The following is a 24421-nucleotide window of genomic DNA, read 5'->3' as shown; positions in this document are numbered from 1 at the left end:
CCTCTGAGCCAGACCAGGCTGTGAAGAATTAAAGGTGTGCTGGGGAGCAAAGGCTGTGGCCATGAGAAAGCTGGTAGGAGACTAGTGTGGATATAGGGAGGTGAGATGTATTCAAGACATGGGAGAAGACGAGGTGGACTCGAGTGGCAGAGCACCTGCTTTGCAAACTTGAAACCCTGAGTTCAAGCCCCAGTTCCACCGAAGAAAAAGAAAAAGATAGTGGGAGAAAGGAAAAGGGCTTGCAGGCATGGCAGTGTCCCAGGGGCTGTCATGTGGAGGGCTCAGAGCACCTTCAGGACAGAATGGTTGCAAAGGACAGGCCCAGGGCACCCTGGGCATCTGGCTCACTTCCCAGGCTTGCCATGGGGCTCTGATCCACACATCCTGACTGCCCCAACTGTGGCTCAGGAAACACAGATGTGGCTCGGGGCCACCCCAGGGGTAGCAAGTGGTGAGTCCTGGTAGCATCTACTTGGCACCAACCTGCAGAACGCAAGAGCTGTGCAGATATGGCTGCTTCTACCTAGAATTCAAAGGATGCTCTCGGTCAGGCAGAGGTGTTGATGTGTCCACCTGGGTGTTACCCTTGATCATCTGCAAGACAGGTGGCCTTTCCATCCACTCTGAGGCCTCCAGGTAACCCTTCCACCTGTGTGCGATGGAGGGAGGGGTGGCTTATTCTGAAAGTAGGGCAGAGGTCCCTCCAGTGGAAGCGGAACACCCACTGTACATCACCCTCAGGAGAGGAAGGGGAGAGGGTAGGCTCGGCTGGACTTAGGGCATCCTATAGTTGGGTGGTAGAGGAGCCTGGGGGGGGGGTCACTGCATTGATGGGGAGGGGCTCTGCTGGGACAGGTGGACCGCTGACCCATGCTCAACCAGTCCTCGCTGCTGTCCCCACAGGCCATACAGGGGACCCCTATGGGCCGTGCTCTCTACAGCCTCTTGTGTTTCATTTCTGAGTCAGACCCTGGGGCCAGAGCTAATGTACATGACCCACTTCTGCCTGGGCTGACAGCTCTGAGCAGTCATCACAAATGACCCTACTTATGAATGTGTTGGCCTGAGTGTCCCCGTGGGGGGAATGGCTTCTGACAGTCCAGGACAGAACTCAGAGTGACGGCAGGCTGTGGCTTGAGCACTCAGGAACAAATGGGAGAGTCCTTGTCCTTGGGGGTGGCCAGGCAACCAGACAGCCCGTCCATTAGCTTCTGGGCTGCAGCCGCAGCTGCCCAAGCACAAAGGGCCCTTGTGCTCACCCGTCATGCGCCTCGCTCTCAGTCGACCTCTCTTGGACATGATTAGGTGTGGGAACTATGTCCCCTGGGCTGCAGTTGACATTTGACATTTATTTGGGAAAAGGCGTCTGGACCAGAAAGGGCCCTCCAGCCCAGTTACTGCTCAGGGTTTAGGAACAGGCGGCCATGACATGCCTGTGACCCAAGATGGACCCCTACGTCAGCACATGCAGTCTTGGCCTTCACTGTTCTCCACTTGGAACAGGCAAGGCTTGTCTCAGGAGGGGAGTGGGGCAGAGCAGAGAGGACAAAAGAAAGATGGGTAGAGGGAGAAATGACCCACACATTGTATGCACATATGAATAAAAGAAATAAAAATAAATAAATAAGTAAAATTAATGTTACACATAGAAAAAAAAAAGAAATGCACAAAAGAAGTGTTCTGTACAGAACTGTGAGCGATAAACAACCCATCCCTAGGAGCAGTGCACACACACGTGCATATGCATTCTTGCATGCAGCCCACCCCACTAAAGCCTCAGTCTCTGGGAAATCATGGTTTCAGGTGGATGTGACCTCCGGAGCTGCCTACCCTGCTCCTGTGACCGCCCACTGCCCTGCTAGCTTCCTTCTCCCTGGAGGGGCTGGGATGACTTGGGGCCGGCAGGAAGGAGTATTCTGCAGACTCCTCCCTGCAGGACGAGGGCAGCAAGGCGGGAGCTCCACACTGTCCGTCATGGTCCTGGACGTCTGTGGCGCTGGAAGCACATTGCTGGAACGGTCTTCCCAAACCACAATTACGCAGCTGAGATCCTGGCCCTGCGTGTTTACAGTTTGTGGGGGCAACGGAAGGAGGCTCTTGTAAACACTGCAGCATTGCAAAATCATGCTTCTAAGTGGCCACTCTGTGGAGGGGGCAAGCTCTGGGAAGCTGAGCCTCTGCAGATGAGGCCGGCCAGTGCCCCATCCCGGAGGGCTGAGAGCACTTAAGGGAATCCAGGCACAGGGTGGGCAGGGTGGCAGCTGATCCACTCTTCCCGTAAAAGGGGGGGAGGGCACGTTTTCCTGATGTCCATGAGCACTGGCGCCAGTGGCAGCCCCCACCCTGCGGTGGCTGACCCCGGCCCAATCTGGGCCTCGGCAGCCCTGTCCAGCTTCCCCTGCACAGGGCTTGTGAGTTGCAGGCAGTGAGCTAGCGAGGACAGAAGAGGAGCAGTCTCATGTTCTCGGCCGACGTGGGCTGAAACAGACACCCCTCACAGATACCCACGTGCAGTCTCTGGAATCTGTGACCAGACCTGCTTGGAAAGGGGTCTTTGCAGATGTAGCCTGGTCAGGCTTTGCGGTGAGGTTACTGGGGTGGTGCAGATAGATCCTGCATGCCTGTGACTTCAAAGGCAGAGACTGGAGTGGTGTGGCTGCAGTGCCGGAATCTCTGGAGCTGCCAGGAGCCAGAAGAAGCAAGAAGGACTCTTCCCGGTGCCCTGGGAGGGAGTACCACCCTGCGCACTGGAGTCAGACCCCAGCCCCAGACCGTGAGGGAGGGAGTTCACTTGTACAGCGTTGTGTCGCCAGCGTGTGGCACTTTCTCCTGGTGGCCTCTCATCTCAGAACCACAGGACTATGTGTGGCACAACTTTTCCAAACCAAGAGTGTGAGGGTGAGGGCTGCTTGGTGGACTCTTGGGAGAGGATTAACTGCTGATAAGGAGTCAGCTTTTTAAGATTTCAGACATACCTGTTTTCTCCTGGACTTTTAGCCCTGTCTATGGTGATCAGAAAGTTAAAAACACCTACAAGATCCCCTAAACCTGCCTGGACAGCCCTGTTCTGTGTTCGCTAGGCCAGTGCCCACCGGAGGGGCCCAGAGCTGGGCATGCAGTTCATGCCCCCATGTTCTTGAGTGGGAGAATAGACAGGGCTCTGACAAGGGTCACAGCTGCCCTGGGAGCAACTGCTTCTCCTCCCTGAGGCCAACCTATTCTGAATGGTTAGGATTTCCAAAAGAGCCTGAGGAAAGGTTTATGGCCGACAAAGGATGCCAGCGCCTGGAGGAGCTGCCTCAGGCTCAGAGCAGGGCCAGATGCCTTGCCAGGCACCCATCCTGGGTGATTGACATTCTCCCGGCATCCACATGGGTGTGTGCACACACCTGCACACACATGCGTGGATCTACACCCATGCACATACACTTGTATGCTTCACACACACGCAGTGCCCCTCCTCTGTGCACACACGCTCATGCACACTCAGCATGTCCACAGGTGGAGGGGATAGGAAGATGTTCCAGGCCAGGTGACAACATGAGCACAGCTGTGCTGGGGGTCAGCTGGGCAGGTAAGGGACGGCTTCAGGATGAGACAAATCAGCCAGAACCCCTGACTTCTGGGTGCTGCCACCAAGACAGAGCTGGTAAAGTGTCCTGGGGGAGAAAGACCAAATCCTCAGAGTTGGGAGAGGGTCTTCATGTCAGGGGCTCCTTTTGCAGCAGCCCACTGACCCTGATTTGTGGCAGGCGTCCTGGCCTTTCCCCAAGCCAGCAGAAAGAGGGAAGACTAAACAATCTCATCCACTTCTCATTTCCCGAAAAACCCTTTCTGCCAAAATAAATAGATGTCTGTCAGCTGCTTGGCAGACTGGAGAAGCATGGGTCTGCTTGAAGCAGGGGTGGGGGGTAGGGGGTGGCCTCGCATATCCTCAGGGCAGGACAAGTAAACGGAGACTGGGGGCTACTGACCCCACTAGCCTTGGGAAGTCTTCTTCTGCCTGTGGAGTGGGGATGGCTTTCCCTGAGCCCTGGACACAACAAGCACAAGGCTACTGTGAGAATGTCCCTCTGCTGGGACTCAGGCACCCCTGGAAGCCCAGAGTCTCCAGGAAGCTCAAGGGAGGCCAGCCCACTGTAGTTGCCATTTTGAGGTCTACCGTCCAGGTCTCTACCACCATCCAAGTGTGCCATACTTGGGCTTGTTGCCTTGGTTGAGAACCAGATCCAGTGAAAAGTTGTCCCCTGCCCCCATGGTGTATGGGGGCAGGTGTGCAGGCCCCTGCCTCAGGGACTCTGCTGCCTCCAACAAACCTGCAACAGGGGACTCCCATCCCCTGTTCCTCTCCGAACACCAGCCCTGCCTCTCCCCTGTGTGACAGCTCTGTGTGGTCCCGAGGGTGGCTGAGAATAGCATAGGACTTGGATCTGAATCCTGAAACGGGTCTTGTGCATGGTTGGGAGACTCCAAATTATGTGATGTCAGCCCTCCCCAGGCAGACGTGCGTGTTGGAGCAATGTCATCCCGTTCTCAGAATGGTGGCATGTGGCAATAGGAGCATGTGCACATGAGGAGGAACCAAGACGGTGTGAAATAACTAAGTAGCCAAAGTGAAGCCAAAAGAGGAGAGGTCGGGGGCCTGGCCCTGTCTGACTTTAGCACTCACTTCAAAGCTGAGCAGTTGAGACCAGGCTGGAGAAACAGCAGACGGGCCAGTCAGAATAGAGAACTCAGAAACTGACCTTGTGGTGGCAAATTTTACCACTAGACTGGACCAGGGGGGTCCAAAGGACTGAATGGTCAGGCATTATTTCTGGCTGTGTCTCTGAGGGTGGGTCTAGAAGACAGCAGGGTTTGAGCTGTTGGACTGAGGAAAGAAGGGTCATCCTCACCAATACCGTGGGCTCCACCCCGATTCACCAAATGCCAGGATAGGACAGCTATTTCAGATGGTGCTGGAACAGGTGGACATCCAGGTGTAAAAGCTGAGCCATTTGTGGGTATGACTGATTGTAGCCTCCACATGCATAGAGGGGACACCGGGTGGGGTGGCACCTGCCCTGTGTCTCACTTGAGACAGTTGAGAATGTGGCCTTAAAGCAAGGGAGGATGACACAGCCCAACTCTCCACCTGGTGATAGCCAGGGCTGCCCTCTGAACTCCTGACACAGTGTCCTGAGACCAGGGTAGAGAGTTCTACGAGCTGAAGAGGACCTTCTCAGTCTGGAGCCACTTCCATCACCCCTGGTGACACAGTCCTGCACTCCACCTGTGCAGAACCCTCTGTCCTCCCATGTGTGGGTGGCCTCTTGTGTTCCCAGGCCAGGCCACTAATTCCTGATCTCGCTGGACGCTCAAACACAAGAGAAATGGAAGAAATGGGGGTGAAAGACAGCAATCCCAAACACGAGTGCCACTGAGACACTGGCCCAGCCTGGCTCGGCAGTTCAGGGTCAAGGGCGCTGGGTGGGAGCTGGGAGTGTGACCCTTGACCCTCACTTAAGGTCAGACTGGAGAGGACCCACCTCATGTGGGTCATGCCCTGGCCAGGGCTGGGAGGGGGGCCCTGGGGCATCTACCTCACTTGCATGCTGGAGAGGACCAGAGGTGAGGGGACTCAAAAGTGGCCTAGAGCAATGGCCTGGGCCCTGCACAGTGTTTCTCATTAAAACTCCATGCCTTGTCCAGTCGCCAGTCCTCAGGCCTGGGCCACAGTTGCTCCCACTTTGCCTCCTCTGGTTGAAAATATGGTCCCCCTGGGGGCTCCTGGCCTCTTGCAGAGGGCTCCCCTGCCCCACACTCTATTCCCACAGCCCACCAGCCATCTTCCCACCAGCCATCTTCCCACCAATCATCTTCCCACCTCCAGGTCCCACCTGGTTCTGGGACGGCCGTCCCCACAGTAGCTTCAAGCCAAGGGGGCTTTCCCTGCTGCCCAGACACCCAGGACCAGTAGTAGAACTGCCTCTGCGTGTGCAGTACTTGATGGGCACCTCTGTCTCCCTGCCCTGGACTGCCACTATCCTGAGTTCATAGCTGGCCCAGGCCCTTCCACTGAGTCCTTGTGTGCAGGAGGGTGAGTCCAGGCCCTCGTATCAATCTCCACTTCCTCTACCTCCATCTTCCACCCCGATGTCTACCTGTTCCTCCCTCACTGTAGGACAGGCAGCGCTCACTCTCTGGCTGCCGTTCTAAACTGGGCAGCAGGATCTCACCAGGAGGTGGAGTCCCTACCCACAGTCCCCAGTGGTCATTTGGGGGGCTGCAGGGTGTTTCCCTCTGGGCAGCAGGGTTTTCAACCACTCATTTCTGAGCCAGGTCAAGGTCAAAGGGCACTAGAAGTCTGCCCTTCCTCCAGCACAAGGGAGACAGGAATGAGCAGGACGGGCTGTCTGCATCAGGGCAGGGAGAGCGTGTGTGAGTGTGCGAGTGTGAGAACTCGAGTGTGTGCGAGAACAGGAAGTGCGGGTGCACGGTTGGAAGTGCTTGGCAGGGTAGCCAGATCAGCACCTGCCATTGCCGGCCATCCTGTTGTATGCTACCCTCCCAGCCATGAGGACCCACATCAAGCTGTGGACGGGAAGGAAGCCTGTCAGCAAGGGCCCGACGAGCCCTGGCCTGGCCATCCTGGCATCCCCCTTGGGACCCTGGCGCCAGCTTGTCCAAAGTGAAACCAACGGAGGTTATTCTTGGATTGGTGCCATGGTCCAAAAGCTCCTTATAAGGTCTGTTCAGTCTCCATGTGCCCTCGGAACACCAGGGCCTGGTCTGCCCTCCAGCCAGCTGCTGGACATGGGGGTGGCAAAGGACCCCAGCATCTCTTAGCTCGCTTCCACCAGCAGCCTCATTCCCTCCTGATCCCAGAGTCCCTTAGGCTTCAGTAACGTTAACATCACCTCGACTGGGGCGGGCAGAGCTCAGAGCTGAGCATCCTTACGAACCCTGGAGCCCCCGGCCCCGGCAGCTCTGCCGGGATCCAGGGTCGGGGCTTATTTTTAGATGTTCTGACCTCAGTATCTGGGTTGGACCCAAATAATACATGTGTTTTGGTGGCTCAAAATATAACTTTATGGTGAGTCATTTGACGGTGAAAAGCATGGAAACTCTGAGCCAGCCAGCGGCTTCCTGAGGCTGAGGGCTGGCAAATCCTCCTGGTCCCCCATGGTCCAGGTACTCCTGACTCATCCGGACATGTGACCATTTCTGTTTTTCCCTTCTGAGGGCATCAGGTTCATGAGCTCATGCTGGCAGTGGGAACCAGGACCCTGCTTCTAGCTGTCCCCTTTTTGAGGCAGGGCACCTCTGTACCAGCGTTGACCTGCGGGACACAGATATGGGGCCCATGTGTTGAACAGATGCTGTCTGAACCAGCTGTGCCCGGGGCTCCCAGCTCACGCAGCTCTACAAAACAGTTATTCACCATTGGCCACTGGGCACTGCCTGGTTCAGACAAAACTTGACTTGGCCACATGACCACACCAGGCCTGGCCTCTTCTTCTGAAGGGAAGGTCACACCACCTCGCGTGCCTAGCAGGTGTGCAGATGGACCTTGTGAGGGACACACGCCAACCCTCTCCACCCTGTGCTGCCGAGCTTTGCCAAGGCCAGAATGTGGCAGGCACTGCTGAGGGGACCTGGAGCAGTGGTGACAGGTTATAGGTGGTCTCCTTGTCATTATGGGAAACACCTGCCTGTGGTTTTCAGCTCAGCCCTCAGCTCCCTGCTACCATGTCCCTGGTCAGGCTTTCGGCACCACCGAGGGCCCATTAGAAATTCAGAACCTCAGGCCCACTGAAGTGGTTGTTGATTGAGTGTAGAACCCTCCCCAGCCTGGCGGCTTACAGCAACGCCAGCTTCCATCTCTCAGCCAAAGGGATCTCATCCCTGGTCTGTGCAGTCACAGACAGAGCTGTCCAGGGCAGCTATCATCTGAGGGCTAGATTCTGGACAACCAGACAGCTGGCTTGCAAGAGGGTGGCTCCCACATGGAATGGGGACCTTACACGTGTGCCCAGTTCTTATAATATGACTGCCATTCAGCATGGTACTTACTCCATACACACCCAGCACACTGTCGGGTTACCACTGTAAATGTCTAACCTTCAGACCAGCTTAACATGACAAAACAAAAGACTGTTTTTCCAGGCTGGGCGCAGTGATGCCCACCTGTAATCCCAATTACTGAGGAGGCATAGGTAGGAAGATTGGGGTCTAAGATTCACCCAGGCAAAAGCAAAAGACCCTATCTCAAAAGCAACAGGGCTGAGGGTGTGGCTCAAGTAGAGATTGCCTGCCTGGTAAGATTGAGGCCCTGAGTTCAAACCCCAGCACTACAAATAAATAAATAGTATATACTGTCTGTTTTCTTCCACTCGTTTCTTCTCAGATGCACCTCTGTTCTGTGCAGAGGCCTGAGTTTCTGACTATGGTGCTGGTGGCCAAAGAAGTGTGTCTGGACCCTGGCCAGCATGGCCCTGAGGCCCATGGCTGTCTCACGGCAACGAAGGGGCCCCAAGGCCCACAGCTGGCCCACAGACAAGGCTGTTGCTGGGATGCAGTGTCCTTTTGCTGCGTCTGTGTCTCACGTCCATAGCTGACCCGGCCTTGCTTGGTGAGCCAACGTGGTGTCTTTTAGTACGCTAGGGAGTTAAGGCGGTTGACAAAAGTCCACACTGTATGTTATTCTGCATTACCGCGTCTGTCCCTGAATGGCTGCTTCCTTCCATTCTTTTTTTTTGTATACATGAAGACCTGGGCTTTCTCTAACGGCTCCTTTAACATCACAGCTTCCCCAGGGCGTCTTCTGGCATAGCCCCATGTTTCAATCTGGCTCCTGGGCCTCTGGCAGTGGAGAAGCTGGTTTGCCTCTGTCTTCTCTGTGTCCATCCATCATGGCCTGACCGCCTCCCCTCCTCCCCCTTCCCGTCACTCACCATCGAGAAGCTCTTGCTTCGCGCTCTCAGGGCTCACCATGCCCTCTGTGGCTCCAGCCAGCTCCTGGCTGGTGAGCTCATGGTCCTCCAGTGGGCTCTTCCAGGCACTGGAGGAGTGGACACCCCAGGGACAGTGTCTGAGGATGCATGCTTAGGTGTCTTCCTGCAGCCCTTCTGCCCACAGGGCGGCATGAAGAAGCTGCATGCTCGGTTTACTTCCTCATCTTCCCTGACGACGATTATGCACGCGTGGTTGGAAGCACCTCTCAAGCTTGCGCTGATCTCCTGGGGTCCCTCCCTGTCATTCCATGTACACCTGGGGGCCAACCCACTCTGACTGATGCCCCTCTGCTCAGCCACCCCTCCCCCCACCACTCCCTCAACACACCAGCTTCCCTTTGGGAGTGCTCTCCCTCCAGACACCAGCATGGCTCCCTTCTCCACTGCCTTCAACTCCTGTTCAGTTGTTAGCATCTCAGTGACCCCACTCTGCTTCAGTTGGGTCATTCTTCTGTATCACGTGTCACCTGGCATACACAGGGTGCTTTGCCTCTGTCTTAATGCTCACGATTTGTTCCTCTACAGGACGATCAGGATCCTTGCTTGGCTCACTGATGCAGTGTGAGTGCCAGAACGGCGCCCACACTCGAGGGGTGCTCAGAAACTCTCTCCAGAATGAATGAAGCCACTTACACCAGCCACCAGGGCCCCGACCACATCTCTTCCATGTGTGCAAACAAGGCTGCTTGGAGTCCAGCAGTGGGACAATGATGCTCCCCTGTCCTTTGACAATCCAGATCACACTGAAAGCTATGGGCCTCCCCGGTGCCAACTGAGCGCTTGAGCACAGGATGGGCCACCCCTGTCCCTCTGTCACTGGTTGACACTGAGACATGATAGAGCCTAGTGTGCTTTGCTGCCGAAGTCGTCTCAGGTTATAAATGTTCCTGAAGGTCCTGGTGTCACCTCTAACTTCTCACTCACTACAGCCTCCTTGCCTCCACGATGTGCAGTGACAGTCTGAGGAAGTCCTTGATGTGCCCAAGTGGCAGGGCCCTGTCTGCAGGCTGGGAGCCAGGGGCACAGTAGGGGCTCAGTGGGGACTGGGTTGTCAGCTAAACAAAGGCAGCCCTGTGAGAGGCTGGTCACACGAAGGAGGCAAGACAGACATTCATCTCCTTTTGGGATAAACAAGAGAGTGAAGACTTGGGCCACCTACAGGGAGATCACCTGCAGGTGCCACCATAAGGGACCCTCCCTGCTCCCCAAGGCTGGCTGGTCCAGGGACCTCAGAAGGCTGCCCTGCTTGCTGACCGCTGACAAAGGCACCTCTCTGGGCAGCTCATGCAGCATTCCCAGAGGCTGCAGTCCCTGGGGTCACCAAGTCCCCAGCTCCTCCTCACCTGAGGGAACATTCCTCACATTCTTTTCCAGGACTGGGGCAGGCCTCTGCCTGCTGAGGGGGGTGAGGTGTGAGGCCTGCCTTTCTCCCACCTCAGCCTCTTTGGGGAGATGTGGGCTCTGGATCTCTACCAGCTATCTCCTTCTTCAATGGCTGGTCCTGAACACGCCTTCTTCCTCTGCCCCCACCACCCACACTACCTCACCCAGTTCATTCACCCACCCAACACTGCCTAGCACCAGCCAGTGTGGACCCCACTGCAGGCTGGGAAGAAGGAGCTGGTTCTCCATGGAGCAGTCATGCCTGGAACAGGGCAGTGCCCTCCAGGTGGACAGGCATAGGCCAAGATGCAGCATTCTGGAGCAGGCCTGAGCCCACCCAGGTGGCAGGTGCCTCCTTTCCTCTCCAGTGTCCCCCAGGGTTGCCTGCCCTGAGCTCTTCCTCTGAGCACAAGCCTGTTTCCTGGAACCTCACCTGGCCCCACCTGTGCTGCAGTGTCTGTCACCTTGACTCCAGCCACAGCCTGTCGGCCTGCTCAGCTGGGATGCCTCCGGCCATGGGGCTGAGGGAAAGCAGGAGTGGCTGCTGCTCCTCTGGGTCTCACAGACCCCTTCCTGACCACCACAGAAGGCCCGTCCTGGGGCACAGGGTCTTCTCCCTTGGCCGCCATACTCACTCTCTTCAGTTTGCAATGCCTTACTGACTTCAGCAAGGAGCCGATGCTTGGCTGAGCAGCCACAGGGCTGACCCTGTGTGTGAGGTGGATCATAATCTCAGCTGGGCTCCCTCTGGCTGCAGGACACCACTTTCCCCCCATGGACTGTGGTTCCCATGGGCTGTGGTCCTTGTCACGGTGGCTTGGCCCTCTATCTGTCCTTCAAGGGCATTGGCTGGGCCTTGTCTCCCACAGTTCCCCTGGTACTGAGCTCATCTGTGCTTTGGCCTTGGCCTTGGCCTCAGTTCACCTGCTGTCCGGGCCTCTCCAGAGCTGGCCCTGCCTAGGTGATAGCTTTGAGTTAGCAAAGCCCTTGCCCCCACTCCTGGGTCTCCGATCAGCTGTCCCCAGGACCCTGGGCCACTCTGTCTGGACTCAGAGCTAAGATTAGGCAAAGCTGACACCACCACCTCCCCGCCCCCATGCCTGAGACCATGGCTCCCCTTGCTGGCTAATTTGAATCACTCCCTTGCATCAGCTGCGTCAGAGTTGTCCAGGCCTGAGTTGTCCCTGAGGCCAAGGCCGCCTTGACTGTGGAGGGAGCGGCTGTTGTTGAAAGGGGGTCTGTCCTCCATAGGGGCCTTGCCCTGGACGGCACACAAGGGCCTTTGTTTTCTAGCCTGAGCCCCGGAAAGCCATCCTTGGCCGTGACTCCTCAGGGCTGTCCGGCCAGCTCTCTTTGTGAGACTCAAGTCTGTATGCTGCAGAACAGGCCGAACACCCTCAGCCCAGCCCTACCTACCTTGCTCACCTCGCCTTAAGCCCAGCCCCTGCCCCAGCCCAGGCAGGTCTATCTGAGGCCCGTGGCATTCAGAATCTGTTTGCCCCCATCCCCACCTCCCCGGACAGGGGCTAAGGCACATGGGACCAGGAAACCAGGCAGAAAAAGTCTGTGGCACCCAGGGGGTGAGGGTGGGGGAAACCACGGGGATTCAGTTTGCCATTACTCCAAGCAGTCAGTGCTGTTCAGTGTTTCTTCAGGACAGACGCCGAGTTTTGTAATAAACACTAAACGTTAGTACCTGGTGCCTGTTTGTCCTGCCACCAACACTGGTCACAGCCTAGACCCATCGATGCCGGTCAGTCTGGATCTGGAGCTCAGCGTCTGGATCCTGGTCCCTCTGATCCTCCCTTCTGCCTTGGAGACCATACAGCAGCATGTCCAGAGCCTAGGACCTGCTGCTCCCGGCCTCACAGCCCAACACGGGGACGTCACACAGAGCAAGTGGCCTGAGGCAGGAAGGAGCGGCTATGGGAAGAAGGAACCAGTGCAGCAGAAACAGGGAGAGGTGAGCAGGGAGAGGTGAGCAGACCACCAGGAACCGGTCCTCAGAAGGCCAGGCCAGCTGGAAGGATGGCACCTGGGCAGATAGCAATGACCAGAGCTACGTGGGTAGGAGTCCAGGTTCGGGCTGCTGCCTATACCCAGGTGCAGACCAAGTGATGGTGGACAGGCACACTCGGAGGCTGAGCACACAGGCTGGGATTGGATACCAGAGAGGAGGGAGAGGGGCGCCTGGCACACCTGGGGTCCCCAGTATGCAGGTCTGGGCCCGCAGGAGCCCGGGACGCCATGCAAGGAGGTTCTGGGGGAAAATGGGGGTTTGTGCCGGGTAGGCCAGTGGGGATGTCTCTGCCCAGCTGCCTTCTAGCCCAAAACTAGGAGAGAAGTGGAAACTCGTGGCCCACAGGTTGGGGTGAGGCTCAGGAGGCCCAGAGCACGTCCCGCTCCCAGCCTCTCAGGAAGTCTCTGTGCTGAGCCTTGTCCTCTTCATCTGTGAAATGGGCTAGTACTGCTAGATGCCTAACTGAGGAGGGGGAGGTAATGTCTGCTGCCCCTGGGCACTGGGGGCTCACAGCATGCACTCAGCCCCCACCAGCGTCTTCCCTGACCACCCCACCTGGCCCTGGGCACACATCCCACCTCATCTTGTGTCCTCTGCCCACAGTGCCTGAGAGGCCTGCTGTCACCCATCAAGGCTCCCTGCATGGTGGGCACTTGACCAACGCCACCTGGTGACCGCTGGCCATGCAGACAGGGCAGCAGCACAGATGGCTTGCATGTGGCCAGAGTCCAAGGGAGCCAAGTTTGGAGAGATGGTGGACCTTCAAGGAGCGGAAATCCAGAATGTCACGCATTGCTAAAATACAAAGACCCTTTAAAATGTGGAATCTGCAGTGGCCATGGATCCATCAAGGCTTTGTGTGCCTGAGAGACATTCTTGACAGTAGGGGAGCTGCTTGAGGACCCAGGCCTTCTCTGCAGTCAGAGAATAATCACCTCATTGTTAGGAAATGCAGGAGTGGGAGTGTTTTCAGGTACAAGTGACAAATTCTGCCTTGAGGAGGAGTTAGGAAATCCTCTTGAATTGGTTTTCAATCACCTTTGTCCACAGATGGGCGCGGATTTCACTTTGCTGCAACCTTCCCAACTTAGCCCAAACCAGATAACTCCCCAGGAGAAGAGATGGTTTCCTTAAACACATGTTGTCCAAAGGATTCTTAACGCCTTTCATTTGAAGTAATTTTAGACTTACAGAAGAGCTGTAAAGACAGCAGAGCTCCCCACCCGATCTCACTGGCGGCAGCGTCCCACAAAACCACAGTGCGTTGTGAAAACCAGGAAATTATGGCTGAACAGCATTACGAACCAAACCACAGACTGCCGGATGCCTGGTTCAGTGGCCTCCGGCTCTCCTGACCATGGCTCCTTGTCTTTCACGAACCTCGTCACCACTGAGCTCTGGTGGGGCTCACCACACGCCCCTCCACGCAGCTTAGATCCATCTGACGCAGTTAGGTTTCGGAATGAGCGTGAGGGGCAAGGTGTCACCATGTCACATCAGGGCACGGAGCCTCGGCCTCATCCCAGGTGAACTTGACCTTGATGGCTGGACAAGGTGGAGCCCGCTGGGCTTCTCTACAGTCCTGCTCTCTTTCCCCTTTCTGTGGTCTGTTGCCTGGGATGGGGACACTAAATCCAGTGACCGCGAGGAAGCACATTGGGTTTCGTGTCCTGAGGAGGATCGTAATTAAAACCAACGGGACAGCTAAGTTCCGCGGGAGACACATGGAGACACTGCGATGGCCGGGTCCCGTGGAGGTTTACCTCTGTCATGGAAGGAGCAGTTGTCCTTCCTCCTCCCTGAACCAGTAGGTACTCATGGTGCTCATCTCACCGCCCCCATAGCTCGTTGTACCTTTTGAGTAGCTTTCTCCTTTTTCTGATGCTGCTCAGCCCTATGCGTTTCAGCCCAAGTGCAGATTTATGTCACCCCAGCACAGGTGCAGCACAGCACGTCACCTGAGAGACGCTGTCACCTCCTCCTTCCCGTCCCCAAAGCCCCTGGCATCCACTGATTGATGTGCCCTCATCACAGCACGTTTGTCTTTTCCAGAACGTTCTAGAACTGGAGCCCCACAGTTCTAACCTGTCCCCTCTCATTCAGCTAGGTGCGGCTGAGGTTCACCAGGCTGTGTGTGTCCACCGCCTTGTCCTCTCCTACTGCCGAGGATGGTCCGAGCTGCAGATGGACCACAGCTCCTTGGACATCCGGTGCCCGAGCACTCTGGGGTGTTCCCCGTTTCTCCCCAGTACAGATAAAGCCGCGCTGGCTTCTTTGGGGATGGTGTGTGGCTCCAAGTCTTCATGTCTCTGGCGGGCACCAGTGCGGGAGGGGCAGCACATGCCCACACATGGGCAATGCAGCCGTGGCCGAGCTGTGTGGGTGGCTTTTCTAGGGCTGCCATCACAAACACCCCAGACCACGTGCTTCACAACAGACGTTTGCTGTCTCAATCTCGGAGGCTGGACTTCAAGGTCACAATATCAAGGTCACGATATCTGCAGGGCTGGTTCCCTTGAGGCCTCTCTCCCTGGCTGGCAGATGGCAACTTCTCCCTGTGTCCTCACGTGGTTGTCCTCTGTGTGGAGGATGACCTAATCTCTCTTCCTATGAAGACAGAGTCAGATCCATCAGGGGACACCTGATGACCTCATTTCATCTAATTCCCTCTTTAAAGGCCCCATCTCTAAGTGCAGTCATATTCTGAGGTCCTGGGACTTTGACATGTGGATTTGGGGGAGACACCACTCAGCCCCTTCCCTCTACCTGCCTTTACTGTGGGATGTGTATCATCTGGAGTCAGCTTGCAGTCTGTGGTTGCTATGACGACCTTGCCTTCACCCCCCTTTGAATGCCTGCAGCCATTCCTGTGCCTGTCCTGCCCCAGGCAGGACACTCACCCACAGCTGTCCAGCCTTCTCTGCTCTGAACCTGGGCTCGGGTGCGGCCTTCCTGAGGGCTCCTGTCCCGCCCATCATGGCCCTCCCCTGCCTGCTCCCATAGCCTGTGGGGCGCTGGTGAGGTTCCTGCTCTACTCCCCAGAACCCTTTCTCCAGCCAGCACCTTGGGGGCCGGGGTAGGGGAACTTACTGGAATTCTTCCTGCTTCCCAGGGTGGCTGTGGCCTCTGGAAGAAACACCTGTGCCATGACCTTCACTCTGGCCTGCTGGCCCCTCCCCCGACCTTGGCAATCATTGACCACCTCTGCCTCCCTCCTGGAGGGAGTCCAGCGGTGTCTGTCAGGGTCCTACCTGTGGAACTTGCCTCTTTCTGGTTCCTTGTTCTTTGATGGGTTCATATGGTGTTGATTTTCAGTTTGTCAACTGTTTTCCTTGTTGTCCAGTGGAAGCAACACTCCTCCTGGTCCTCCAGGAACTCTGATCAAGGATTTAGGGCCTGCCCCATGGGACACTCACAGGCTCATCTGCCCCAAATAAGAACCTGGCCCTGGATTTAAAAGGCACATCTGTCAGGGACCAAGGCCCCAGGAGGACACCTTTTGCCAGTTTGGTATGACAGAGCTGTTTTCCTTAAGCTGCCCCCACAATGTTGATGCCTTAAGCTGGAGATTATTCAGACGTCTCTACGAGCACCTGGGTAGACACTGTGAACACAGTGACCTCAGTTCTCAGACCTGTCAGGGATGTGTACTGAGGAAATCATTAAACAGGAGATATGAGCCGGACAAACCCTAACATGCCCGGCTCTGCAGGAGGCAACTTGAAACCATGGTCTCAGACCCAGAACCCAAGTGTTCACTACCCTCAGTGGATGCCTGGCCTGAGCCCCACACTGGGACCACACAGCCACCCAGCAGAGTGGCCAGGGTCCAGCCCCAGTCTGTCTCAATCACACATGCACAATTGAAGGAGTGCTGAGCCGAGGGACACTGGCAAAGTATGACTGGTGCCTGGGTGGCCTGTGCCTGAGGGTCACCCAGGACCTCTCCACCCTGCCCTTCCTCCACCTCCCTGCTCCGCTCACCTGCAGACTCCAACCAGGCTGGAGAGCTCAGGGTGCCAGGATGGAGGGGGTGGAGAGGAGTCTGAACCTGGACATCTGGGATGGCAGATAGGCTTCTAATCCAGCAGAACAGATGAAAGGTCTGTGTAAAGGTGGTTCCTTGTCCACGGCCTCATGTTCCCTGGTGTCCCCCTTTTCCAGTCACAGTGAAAAAGGACCCTCTTAATGTGTGCACTTTGGGCTAAACTCACCGGCTGCTGGCTGGCTCCTTCCCAAGTCCAGAGGTACAAGGGCAGGAAGCTCTGAATGTTATGGGAGGAGGAGGAGGTGGACTGAGCCATTCCAGGGTCTTCTGGGGGAGGCCTGGCCTTCTAGGTAAGCAAGCCCAGCAGCTGGGTGCAAGACCTCCATCCACAGCTACCAATGTACCCACAGGAGCAAGGCACAATGACAAGCAAGACATAGCCCCCAACTTTTGGAAAAAAACCTTGGAAAGGATAATTCTTCTATTGGAAAGGAGAATGTCACTTTTTAATTTTTATTTTTAAATTATGGATTTTTTTTATACTGCTCTTGATTTGAAAAATGTGAATGTAAGTAGAAAACTGAAAACCACCCCACAGGGGCCCTGACACAGGCCCCATCAGCCCAGGGAAACTTGAGAAGCAAACTTGACCCTTCTGGCATCTGTCCTCTGCATCAGCTGTGGGGAACTGAGCAAGCTATGACCCCCCAAGGAGGCCATAAGGCCAGCAAGAGTCCTCTTTGTGGTGGTTGCCAGTCCCTCTGCGTTCCTGTCAACTGAGTTCCCAGGGTCTGGCAGACAGAGAAGAGGAAGGAGGAGGCAGTTTGGTGGAGCAGGAGATCAGAGCAGACAGTCTGGGTCCAGTGTGTCCCACCATAGGGCATGTTATTGTTCACTTCCCTGAGCCTTCCATGTAACTGAAGGATTTGCATATCGGATAACAAGATGCTGTCTTTGTAGGGAGCCCCACATTTGCAAAGGGCCCTAACACCATCACTTGCTCACAATTTGGTCTGAGGGCTCAGACAGAGAGGAAACCCCAAGGTCAACAGAACTGACCTCTCACCACTGGCTGTGCCTGGGCCGGACCAAGACATTCAGGTGACTTCTGCTGGGATTCCCAGTCTCTGTTCTCAGCCTCTACCCATTGCCCAGCTCCAGGCCAGCAGTGTTGATTCCAACCCCAGGCTGGTGGGGCCTCAGTCCTCCCTGGGGACAAATGCCAATCCCTGACAGTCTTTTTTATCATGCCCAGCATGGAAGTGATAAGTGGACTTTGTGGTGACGTAAGAGAAGCTGCAGAGGCCAGTGCCCTCCAGAGTGGCCACCTCACCGGGTGACTCCAGAAGACCACGTTCCCATTGGGTATTCACCGAGCTGCACCCGTCTCTGTCTCAGCCCTGTACCTGCCCGGCCATGTGGCCTTGGCAGAAGTCCAAGCACCACTCGCGGAGTGGAGGAAGGCCAGGGGGTCCTGGAGATGGCAGAGGGGGCCTGGGGATGGTGGAGGGGACCCAGGGATGGTTGAGTTAATCCAGGGAGGATGCAGGCAACCTGGGGATGGCAGAGTGGCCTCAGGAATGGCAGGGGACCAGGGAGCAGTGGACAGCAGATGACAGCAGATGCCCTCCCCTGTCTGTGTCCTAAAGACAGAGAGCAGCAATTTGGGCCCAATGACATGAGGTGCTGTGGTCCCCAGTCTGGATAGACTAAGATCAAACAGTGAGAACATACGTGGGCATTTCTGATTCTGGATCTTTACATGCCACCCGACCGCTCAGGCTGGCCCCACGAACCTCCAACTGCACCAGGGCTGTGCACCCACTCGGTCAGTGTTTTCCCAGTGCACCCCACAGAGATGGGCCTGGTCTTCAGAGTCCCCGATGTCCTAACCCAGGTGGGCACAGGGTGAAGGCCAGGCCATCCCTGCCACTCACAGGAGAAGAGGTAGGAGTGTTGAAGTTTAATTCTTAAAAGAAATTGGCATTTCTTCCTTTTCTTTTTTGGCAGTACTGGGGTTTGAACTCAGGGTCTTATGTTTGTCGGGCAGCTGCTCTACTTAAGCCCTGTCCCCAGCCCTTGTTTTGCTTTAGTTGTTTTTCAAGTTGGGTCTGTGTTTATGCCCAGACCAGCCTCAGACTGCAATCCTCCTACCTATGGCCTCCATATGGCTAGAGTACACACACGATTCACCTTGCCTGGCCCAACTCCTCTTTTTAAACAAAGAAAGGAAGTAGTTATGTCAGACATCGAGCACAGAGTGCTTACGCGGCAACGTCAGGTATGGAATGACCAGACCAAGGACGAAAGGAATGCCCAGTCTTTCAACAACAACAACAACAAGAAATCTCCACATTTTAAATGATTAATGTTATGACCAGGGAAAACATAAAGTATATTGAAGAAGGGGGCTGGAAGTTGGTTCCTTTAATAATTTTTTATAATTAGCAGACTATTTTTTAGGGCACTTTTAGGTCTACAGCAAAACCCAATGTGACGTCCAGAGTTGCCCACACCCATGGGTGCTACAGGGGACACACAATCACTGTGTCCATCCTTACACGGGTTATGTTCTGGTTCTTTGTGCCCAGCACTCCACGGATTTGGACAAGTGCAAGGGACATGTATCCGTGACTTGGGCTCCTTTTATTTGGTTAGAAATAAAATGAGGCCTTGCTGAGATTTAAAGATGACAGTAATAATATTCGTTGTGCTTTTCCTTCTGAAAATATTACCCTTGGAAGGAAATGTCTTGACAACCAGCTACTGTTCCGTGCTCTGGGCGCATGTCCATAACAAGTGCAGTATCTTATCTGTTTGGGGCCCCGCTGCCAAGTGGCAGACGAGCAGCTCCGAGGTGGCGTAGCCTAAACCCAGTGCGGAATCTCTGACTCCAAATACAGCTCATTTCCCAAGAGCATCTCAGCTTCGCTGGTTGGAGGTCACCCAGAAGCCGCACGCAGTGGAACCTATCAGCTCTGTTCCTTTGTACGAATGCTCGCTAAGTCTGTCATTCGTCGTCCCTTAGGCCGTGCGAGCTTTGTGGAAACAAAGTGGACCCAAGCTGAGGACACACCTCAGATCTCCACTCCTCTGTGTCACCTCCTGCTCCTGAGGTCCCAGGGCACAGGAGAGGGACAGAATGGAAATCAAGCACAGGCTTCTCGCTCTCTTCAGAGGGAATTCCTTGCCCAGTGATCTCTAGAGATCTAATTTTATTTTATTTTTCTTTTTTTATTATATTCACATGTGCATACAATATTTGGGTCATTTCTCCCCCCTTACTCCTACCCTCTCCCTTACCCCCCCTTACTCCCCCTACCCCTCGATACCCGGCAGAAACTATTTTGCCCTTATCTCTAATTTTGTTGTAGAGAGAGTACAAGCAATAATAGGAAGGACCAAGGGTTTTTGCTGGTTGAGATAAGGATGGCTATACAGGGCGTTGACTCACATTGATTTCCCGTGCATGTGTGTTACCTTCTAAGCTAATTCTTCTTTTTTATTTTATTTTATTATTCATATGTGCATACAAGGCTTGGGTCATGTCTGAGATCTAATTTTAAAATAACATTTTATTCTGGTGTTAGATAAAATTAGACAGTGTGCACACTTGTCTAGATAGAAGTTCTCACATTTTTGTCACACTGTCCCCTGAAACCACAGCTCCATGATATGCTGCACACAAATTCTCTTAAGCAGAGACTTTTTTCCTGCCTTACCTTATGTTAGCACAGAAGAATATTTTTCTCTTCATTGCTCAAGGTACCTCATGTTTGGAGGTGACCCCTCTGCAGCAAGAGACACTTTTGCTCTCTGAGGACCTCTGACAATGACACCAGCCAGTGCCTCCGTGGGAGGAGCTGATGTCCGGTCCAGTGTCCCCTCTCCCAGGAGGCTCTGCTGACTCCCCAGCTTGGGGCAGAAGTTTTATCCAAGGTGTCTGAGGGCGCAGTCAGATGCTGGGGTTTGCCGGGGGACCTTGGTCTGTTGGCAGCTTAGCAGTGAGAAAGGCTGGCCATGCTCACACCACCCATCTTTCCCACGGGACAGGAAAGAAGGTCCTGCAGAGAAGCTTTTGCGAACCAGGCCCTGTGAGCTTGGACTGGGACCATTGAAGCCATCAGTTAGCATGAGTCTCCTAAGCCCATTCTGTTTACATCTGAAGAGTTTTAATCCGTGCCTGAGATTAGAGCACACACTTCAACTAGCTACCCTGGAAAACCCACGTGCACTGTGCCAGCCGCACGGCTGACTCCGCCTGGCTTGTATCAGCACAGACACAGCTGCCCCCCTCACTTTTTAAAACCTTAATTCCTTTTCCAGTAAGTTTTTATCAGTCTTTCTCCTCCGGGTTCTTGCAGGCTTCAAAACAGCAAGACCAGGAGGAATTCGGTTGTGTATATAGAAAACCCAAAGAATTTATAGATAAATCCTTGAGATTAAAGTGAATTAGACTCGGTACAGGTTTTTGTCGTTTTTCTTGTGTGTGGGGAGACTGATGAAAGTGTTCGAAAGTTGATTGCGGTCACACAACTCTGAATTGAAATTACACTTTCAGGAGGTGAGTTGTAGGGTTTGTGAATTAGAGATCAATTCAGTGGTTATTTTTGAAGGTGAATTTCACAAGGCCACCAGATACAAGATAAATATACAAAAGTTTAATATATTTTTATAGGCCTGCAGTGAACAATTAAAACACGAGAACTTTAAAATGACACAATTTGAGAAGTATCAAACAACCAGACTCCTAATGATGAATCCACAAGAGGTTTTGGAGACTGCAAATCATTTATTAAGGTACATTAAAGACTTAAATAAGCAAAGCGATAGGATATTGTCGTGAATTAGATGACAAGTTATGAAGACATGAAGCTCGATCTGCAGATTAATGCAATCCCATGAAAACCCCACAGATGAGTGAGTGTGGGGTGGGGCAGGTACAGCCAAACTGACTCTAAGGTTTATTCGGAAAAGCCAAGAGGCCAGAGTAGCTGAAAGAGGCAGTCCTGATGACCGAGGACGAGTCTAAAGCTGCAGTGTCAGGATCAGGTGACAGATAGGCCAGTGGAGTGGAGTGCAGTCTGGGAGCACACACAGACGGACACAGATTTATCTCGGTGTGGGATTACAGAGCAAGAGGAAAGATATTCAATAACGCAAGTCCACACGGGAAACCTGAAACACATTACACCACATTACAGCACACACAAAGCCGGTTCCTAGGTGGACGAGGAAGGTGACTCACCTGGAAGACAACGGGAGACGTCTTCAGTGCTGGGCCAAGGTGTCATTGTCATGGATGGGGTTTCATCTGGCATTGGGTAGGCTGCAGAACCAAGCAAGCAAATGAAACAGAGGATAGGAATCGGGTACCCACATTCGCTCATGGCTGGGGTGTTGGTGGGTTTGTGTGTGCAAGGAGATTCATTGTAACATCTGCTGGCAGAGCAAAGATGGGCAAAAATGCCAACATAAGTCAATAAACACTGGCTTATCTAGACAGTGGAATATTATGCAGCTGTTAAAAACAGAGGTCTGTGTGAGTTGGTGCGTGGAGTGGCATGGGAGTGCATTTGGGTAAACGTGAGAGGATGGATAGGTTCACACAGCGCCGTGTCCTCTAGCGATGTGAGAGAGACAGAGTGGTTTCCAACGTCATACCAGGGCACAGATGTCCTAATTCTGTCACCAAAAGGATGACCATGGCTAAGCTGGTCCAACGAATGGTGCTGGGCACTGCCCACGCCCTTACCCCACACCAGTTGCTGGGGAAGGGCAGAGGTGATTGACACTCGTCTTGTCCTCTGGGACTCTCCTCTGCTGCTTACACTTGCCACACAGCTGGTCACGACACCCAGGCTGGTGCACCTGGTCTCCTTCTGGCTTTCCTCTGGGTCACGCCCAGCACAGCCCACAAACTCACAGGTTTTAGCCCTCCTGTAATGACGATGTTTCTCAGGGTGCCAGTCACTAGCAGGGGAGCCATTGGGACCAGGATGACCTCACCTGGCCCTGCAGACCCAGCTAGCTGTCCCCAGAAGAGTGGCACCAGAATGTTATGGTCTCCTTGTGAGGCGCAGAGGACTGAAGACACACTGCCCAGGGATCCCCACTCCCAGCATCCCTGAGCCCCAGCTTTCAGAAATGCAGTGACAGAGGGACCTGTCAATCAGGTCAGGGGGAAGCAGTAACACATCCTGAATGTGGCATTGGACGGACGGATGTCCCCAGTTTCTCAACAAAGAGAAAATGAAAGGGAGAGGGTAGGTAGCTGTTCGATTGAAAGAGACACAGCAGAGGAAGGCAGCAAGAGAAATGTATTTGGATCTTGACTTTTAAAAAATCTGCAAAAGTCACAGAAACTGTCCGAGGAAAGCATCTGGACTCAGTCGGGGATAGACTGTGATGACGGTATTGGCACCGTGGTTTTGGAAGGGAGAATTTTCATGTGTTGGAAGTGTTCATTACAATTCATAAGTTGAAAGTATCCCATATCCAAAACGCACTCAGCACACCTGTCCGTGGAGCATCCTGGGTCAGCCTTGTCCACCTGACGTGGCTGGAACACCTGCGTTGGCCTCCAGCTGGGCAAATTCATCTACCACAAAGCCTGTTTGATAATAAAGTGCTCGATATCTCGTGTGCTTTATCAAAAGCAGAATGCTGTGCCCTTTTGAGCCATGACAAGGTTGAGAACTCCTGAGTGGAAGTCGCCATCTGTGCTTTGGATGATGTAATGGATGCTTGTGTATGACATGGACATTGCACAGGGAGTCCACAGGCAAGAGATCTGGGCAATTGCTGAAGCTAGGTGACACAAACACGGGCTCATTTTCCTGATCAAAAGTTTAAGAATCATGTTAGCGTGGGTGAAAGGACAGCCTCCCAGGAAAGCTTGGTACAGGGGCAGGTAGAGCACTGGGTAAGGCCTGCGACCAGGACCAAACTGTCCAGCTCCTAACATCTTCTACTCCTCCTTCCCCTGTGCAGCCTGGAGCAAGTTACTGGACTTTGCTGGGCCTCACAGTCCTCATCTGTAAAAGGGGTGCCATGATGACCCCGGATCCTCCTTCTAGAAGTGGATTTGCAGAGCTAATGTGGGCGCTGCCAGCACATGACTTGAACCCCACACTGAGTGCTTTTCTGACTTCACCAGCTTCTAGCTACTGGGGCCACAGGTCTCAGACAGACTATCTGGGGGACCCCTGCAAGCCAGAGCCAGGCCCTGCCAGGACTGCACACCCCCTGCCTCTGACAGGATGGGAAGATGGCACCCAGCCCTTCCCAGGCAGAACCCTGTGGGACCCCACTCTCCCTGGGCCTGGGGAGGGGTCGGCATCCTGGGATGAGCCCTCACCACTTCTCAGCCTTTGCATCAAAGTCCTTCCTACCACCAGCACCTGATGTGAAATCCAGGCAACCCACTGGGGTCAGAACCTCTCTCCCACTGCTGGGAGATGTGGCCCTGCAGAGGGCCGGGGGACCCCGAGCCCAGGACGGACCTCTGCAGCTTACTCACTCCTGCTGCCCCAATGACGCAAGCTGTTCCCAGGAAGCATGTTTTATGTAACTGCTAGGCGTGAGGGGGCCTGAGTGTGCACGTGTGTGTGCACGTGTGTGTGTGCGCGCGTGACTCCAGAGGCCTTCGAGCTGCCAGGATTCATCCATCTTCCCTAATGAGCCTCCTGGGAACTCTCAGGCCCTGGAGGGAGGAGAAGGCAGACAGGCTGGCTCTCCTGCCAGGCTCTTCCAACCCTTCAGATTCTCACAGCTGAGAGGAAAGCTCCTCAACTTGTCTGCACCGGTTTCTGCGCCACTCAGGAGAGTGGCTCTTGAGCTTGAAAATGCACGTGTGTACCCACATGCACACACATGTCATGTACATGCCAAACAGGTGCACACACTGAACACGCACATATGTACACACATGCCACACACACATCCTATACACGAGTGTGCAGGTGCACATGTCATGTACCCACGTGCACACGTCACACAGGGGCATGCACACACATATGTACACATGCACAT

General features: G+C 54.4%; 1 long non-coding RNA gene across 1 annotated transcript; it reads right to left on the bottom strand.

Moving 5' to 3' along the window:
* Positions 1–802: 802 nt before the first annotated feature.
* Positions 803–16624, bottom strand: LOC141423172 (uncharacterized). The gene is made up of 3 exons (XR_012447820.1): positions 16384–16624; positions 15651–15846; positions 803–15006 (listed from the first exon to the last, which is right to left on the bottom strand). It is a non-coding gene; the product is annotated as an uncharacterized lncRNA (long non-coding RNA).
* Between the last annotated feature and the right edge of the window lie 7797 nt (positions 16625–24421).

Source organism: Castor canadensis, chromosome 5, assembly GCF_047511655.1.
Source record: "Castor canadensis chromosome 5, mCasCan1.hap1v2, whole genome shotgun sequence".
Classification (NCBI taxonomy): Eukaryota; Metazoa; Chordata; class Mammalia; order Rodentia; family Castoridae; genus Castor; species Castor canadensis.
The sequence above is the reverse complement of the archived record's forward strand: the minus strand, read 5'-3'. Positions and strand labels throughout refer to the sequence as shown.